Consider the following 6,025-nt stretch of genomic DNA (forward strand, 5'->3'; position numbering starts at 1 on the left):
GGTCTGACCTCACCCCAGGAAAACAAATCTATCCCCAGTTGTCCTCGATGAAGTCATTCAATGTTCAGGGGGTGGACCGACCCTTCGTCTCATCACCGACCAAACTTTCTGGATTTGATCATCAAAATTTTTGATCCCAGGGTTCTCGACCGAAGCACCTGGGAAGTCTGTAACAAAGATGCATGTGGGCCCCCCCCCACCGCAAGACTTGGTGCTGTTAAAGCTCCCAAGTGTCTTAAGAGTGTTCCAGAGGCTAAGGACCACTGGACCACAGAGGGACAGAGTGCCTCCCACATCCTGTGCGGTTGTCATCAGTCACTGGTCAGAATCTCAGCTTTCTCGTCTCTACAACAGATGTAATAAAATCCTGTGCCCCCTCCGACCACACGGGTCTGCCCGAGACACAGGAACCCACACTGCAGACCACACTGCAGACCTATTTGTGCAGGTGCCAGCCACAAATATTTAATTTGTGTAACAAGCGTGACTTTGCTCCATGACACCCAGATTCAAGAAACATCTCCCTGGATAATTTTTCTAAATTATCTACTTCGTCATGTTGAGCTACTGTCATTAGCACATGAGGGTCTGGGTCTAAGAGAAAGCAGACAGAAGCCAGGCTTCTTCAGCTCTGATTTCTGACTCCAGAAAGAGCCCTGGGTTGGCAGTCCCATGAGCTGGGTTCAAGTTCAGCTCCTGCTAAGGGTGTCATTGAATAAGTCCCGGCCGCCTGGCGTTCTTTAGGGTCTTCTAGCTCTGAAATTCGAAGGCTATCGTTTCAAGAGTAAGATCTTACAGGGTCAAGGAAGTCACAGATTTATTTCCAGAATCTCTCATCTTGGACTCCATCTCTCCACTGATCCTTTATTCGAACTCGGAGTAGAGGTGGGGACCCGAGGCAGATGTCAGATCCCCCAAAGACTCAGACACCCCGGGAGGCCTTCCTGGGCTCCATCCAGCCCCACAGAGCCCCAGCCACACTCCCTCTCCTACCACAAGCCGGAATGAAAAGCCTACTAGGCGTTAAGGGACAGCCTAAGAAATAGCAACCCACTTTTCAATCCAAATTGTGAATTGCTTTGGGAACAGTCTGCTAGCTAAGCAAACCTTTCCCATTTTTTCACCTGTCCAAGCACATTCTTCTGAGTCCTTGAGAGAGAACGATGGGAATTCAGCTCTCCCCTCACTTGGGCCACGGAGTAATTCACACAGGAATTCACGGTGGCTTCTACGCAGGGGTCTGCCCAAGACCACTGGGAGGCCTGTCGCAGAGAAGTCCCCAAGCCTCCCTGGCTGACCCCAATCACCAACACAGCAGGGTGCAGCTGTGCAGATCAGAGAGCACTGGGACTCAAGAGCTGCCCCGGGCCTGAACCTGTGGTCAGCCCGTCACGGCCGGGCACCTGTCACCAAGACTACTGAGTGTACTTGCGGGGAGTCACCTAGGACCCCCCCCCACTCAGGACCCCTCAGCCCTGTTAGAGCCCACTTGCCCTCTCTCTGCCTCTGGTGGGACCGCCAAACCTTGCTCAGCCCCAGAGCCCACAAAACTCCACCTGCAGGCAGCTGGCTCTCCATTCAGTCCCCGCCTTGGGACCCATTTACTCCAACCAAACTAGCCTTGGGTAAGTGCCTACTTACTGGGTGTTGGCCTCCAAGCCAGGTATAGAAGGTGGGCCCCAAATCAGGCAACCTTGAATGAGTCCACCAGATGCCCACCAAAATGCATTCAGACCATTCTTTTTTTCTTTTTAAGTTTATTTATTTTGAGAGAGAGAGAGAGAGAGAGCACAATCAGGGGAGAAACAGAGAAGGAGAGAGAGGGAATCCCAAGCAGGCTCTCCACTGTCAGCACAGAGCCCAACGTGGGGCTCAAACTCACAAACCAGGAGATCATGACCTGAGCCGACGTCAAGAGCCAGACATTTAACCGACTGAGCCACCCAGGCGCCCTGCATTCAGAACACCGCTAAGCAAACAAGCTACCGCTGTTGCAAGAATAGCCGCATCTCCAGAAGGATCTAGAGATGAGTCTCAGCTGCCACCACTGAGCACGGGCGGCTGTCCCTGCACAGAAGTGGATCCCTTTCCCTGGAAGTCAGAGCCCTCCCCTGGCGCCTGTCTTCATGCTGCCCGTCAGCGCGTCTACGGGCATCTCCCTCACCTCGCCCACCTAGAGCTCTGGGTGCCCGAAGCTTCTGTGCAGTGAAGCCACGAGGCGCGGTAGCGAGAGGTCACATGGACCGCGGCTCCTGACGGGGCTGCGCAGTCCAGGCACCGTGGAACTTTCCAACATCACGTGCCCAGGCCCCACCCACCCCTCGAAGGCAGACTTGAGGAGAAAGTTCCGGCCCCAGCATGGTGCGACTTTGCGCAGATCAGTTAACCTCGCGGAGCCTCAGTTTTTCCCACCTGTGCAGGGGGGACAGGAATAGGCCCGTCCTGCTACAAGACGAAGGAAGCTGCTTCACAACTTTCTCAGGACAGGGCACATGGAGAATGTGAAATATCTGCACGGTGCACTGAGTGAAGGAACACACAGCTTGTGAGGGTTGTCCTACCCCGGAGTCCCACCCAAGCACCCCAGAGCTAGGGGGGGTCCCCAGCTCAGCCCCTGTCCCCCAGGATGCTGAGGGGAGCAGTGGAAGGCCTGACGCTCAGAGAGCACCAGGCGGGGATCTGGCATATGTTAAGGCCCCCACCCAGGGCCAGGGTCCTCCCCACCCCATTAGTAGGCAAATCCCGTTCTGGGAGAACTGAATGGGTCCCTTCTGCTCCAAGGGCATTCCTCACAAGCGTCCCTTTGTAGCCAGCCGACATCCCAACCAGGCCAGACAGGGTCCTCAGCTGTTTACCCCTCCGTGCAATTTTGCCCTCACCTCCTGGCTCCCACCTTCAAGGCTGCAGTCAGGGCCGAGCTGGGGTTTCCTGGGAGGTTGCGTTTTCCTCTGGAAAAGCGGTTGGCCATGGGCAGGGCTGGGGCTGGCTGCCACAGAGGTGCCAGGGGCTGGCTATAACCCAAACAAACATACTCTGGGCAGGGGAGAAGCACAAACAGTCAAGGCCAGGCAGGAGGGGAGACCAAGTTCTGGCAAGTGGGGCCAGGCACTGTTCCTGCAGCCCAATGTGCCCCACACCCAAGGATGCAGAGCTCCCCCACCTTGAGGGAGAGCAGCCTAAAGAAGCCTCCAGCAAGGCAGACATTTCTCTAAATGGGAGGTGGCGGGGGGGGAGGGGGGGACAAAACCCTTCCTTACCACAGGAGAGAGCCCTGGCTACACCCAAGGGCAAGCTGCCAGAACCTCTCCAGAGAGGACCACACTCCAGGTGGAGTGGGCTCAGCCCCACGCAGCAGGAACAGGTGAGGGGCACAGAAGCCATGGGTGGAAGCCACCTCCCCCACCCCGGCCTCTAGAACAGGCTGGATCCAGCCCTACCCCTGGGCCCTGCTCACCAAATCAGCCCTGACCACTCTTGGATTTAGAACACGGGGTCACTGTTGTCGCAATCACAGGGTCTGGAGTTTCAGTAACCAGGCCATGTGGGTGCCAGGCCTCAACGCCTGAAGTCTGAAGACCCTTAGAGCCGTCTGAGCTGCCTGGGATGGGGTCTGGGAACCACCAACTTTTCAGGGCTGCTACAGGGATTAATGAATCTAAAGCATGAACTGGCCCTCAATCCGGAAGGACGGATAGGATCATTATCACTATTCACTTATTAGGTTGAGAGCCACGGGGAGAGGGACAGGCAGTGGGCAAGTGAATCCAGGATTACGACCTCCAGGCCACCCAAGCCCAGGGTGTCCTCGCTTCCTGGGAGCAATGAGCCCTCCTAAGTGAAACGTTGATTCAGGTCCTGCCCAAAGTCCCCCCACCCCCGCACAAACCACCCAAATCCCTCACTCTTGACACAGCCTTGTAGGTTAATGGGTCTGGGGTGGGTACGTCCCCCACACTCCACTACCCTAGCACCTCCATGCCCAGTGGTAGGGCCCCTGGGGTCCACAACCAGACCCCAAGAGGGTTGCTCCCAGCAGGATTCCTGGGGCCACCCAGACCTGTGGAGCAGGACCCAGGACTGTTGATCAAGTCTCAAGCCATCCCAGTGCCCTCCAGAACTTGAGAATTCCCAGAGGAGGGGGTCGGGGCAGAGGGGAAGGCAGACAGGACCAAGAACCCAACACTCCTCCCCACCCAGTACCTTGCTCCCATCTTCTAAATGAGGAAACTGGACCAAGGCCAAGGAGCTGGTAACTAGCCTCAAAGGACTCAGAAGCAAGCTTGCCCCACCCCCTCCCTGCAGCACCTGGCTCCTCCCTGGAGGTCAAGGGATAGCAACCCTCTTGGCTCCCCCCATCCCTCCCTCCCATCCAGGAAGAGAGCAGTAAGCCCAGGTCTGGGCCCCAGGCACTGGCCTTGCCCTTGGCCACCCACACACCCAGGGCCTGCGAGACCTCGCTATAACAGGACGGTCACTATCTCAGTGACCCACGACAAGATTAGCCAGTCACAGCCAGGACCGCACCAGGTCCCACAACTCCCTTCCTCCAACCCCCCGGGACAGACATTACTACCCAGGCTGCACGGTGACAAAAACTGAGCCAGAGCACCCCCCCCCCCCACCACCACCACACACACACACTCCCCAGCGGGTCGCTCCACCCCGACCCTCCACCCCTCCGCCCCTGCACAATCCCTGCAGGACCTCAAGCGGCAAATCCCTCCCATCACGTCTGGTTCTAGGAGGTCGTGGCGAGTCCCGGGAAGCGGCCCTTCCCACAGTGTCAGAGCGCCCCCTGTCCCCTGCCCGGTGGAGGCACAGGCGGCCCTCGCTTGTCAAGTCGGCCACAGGGCTCCTTCTGTCACTGTCCCGGGCTGTGGGTGATTCTCCAGCTGCTCGGGAGCCCCACCTCTGCACAGTGAGCAAAAGGGGTCCAGAGGGGTGCAGCGAACGGCGTCTGGGCTCTGAGAGGGTGAAAGCGATTCGCAGGCCCCCACAAGCCAGAAAGCCGAGCCCTCGAGCCACGTGTAGGGGACCGTGGACCACAGCGCCCGTCTCTGCGGGCAGCGGCCGTGGGAGCTTTGTTTCTACACTTTCGAACTTCCTACAAGAAACATATTTTAAAATAATAAAACAACCTTTACAAAAGTACACACTGCGGTCCACGCGCGGTCGCGAGGCCTGGGCAGGTCGCCGCCGCCCTTGAACCTCCTGCACCGCCCCGTCCTGCAGCGCAGCGACTCAGAGGTCGCCGGAGCAGGCCCCGCCCAGGCCTTCCGAGCCCCGCCCCTCCCGGCCGGCCCCCAGCGCCCGCGCCCCCGCCGCTCTGGTGGGGAGGGGGACTGGGAGCAAAGCTTTGCGGACAGCGCCCCCTGCCGTCCGGAGGCGCTCTGGGCCCTGGGCCTGCGAGGGGCTCTGGCCAAACCCCTCTCCTGGTTTTGAGGGGTGCCGGATCTTGGGGACCAGAGGCAACTCGTCACAGCCCGATCCTCTACCCAAGCCCGAAGCCCCTTCTCCGCAGGAATGGGACTTCCCATTGTGATAGGGAAACATAGGATTCGGTAGGCAGAGAGGGGAAGGACAGGACCTGAGGTCCCTGGGTCGAGAAAAACACACATTTTGGAACAATGTTTGGGAGCATCTGACCACAGCCAACTCCCTTACCGTGCAAGGTTCCTCTTAAGAATGTGGTACCTGGGTGGCTCCGTCGGTTAAGCGTCCAACTTGGGCTCAGGTCATGATCGTACCGTTTGTGAGTTAGAGCCCCGCAACGGGCTCTGTGCTGACAGCTCGGACCCTGGGAGCCTGCTTTGGATTCTGTGTCTCCCTCTCTCTCTCTGCCCCTCCCCGACTTGTGCTCTGTCTCTCAAAAATAAATAAACGTAAAAAAAGAAAATTAAAAAAAAAAAAAAAAAAAAGGACGTAACACCACCTACTCCCCCTCAGGATTCCCTCAGGAATTTGATAAAACACCTAACTAAAAAGACGTAGTAAACCATAAAACATAGGACCCACAAGGAATGAT

This window comes from Prionailurus bengalensis, chromosome D2, assembly GCF_016509475.1.
Source record: "Prionailurus bengalensis isolate Pbe53 chromosome D2, Fcat_Pben_1.1_paternal_pri, whole genome shotgun sequence".
Taxonomy (NCBI): Eukaryota; Metazoa; Chordata; class Mammalia; order Carnivora; family Felidae; genus Prionailurus; species Prionailurus bengalensis.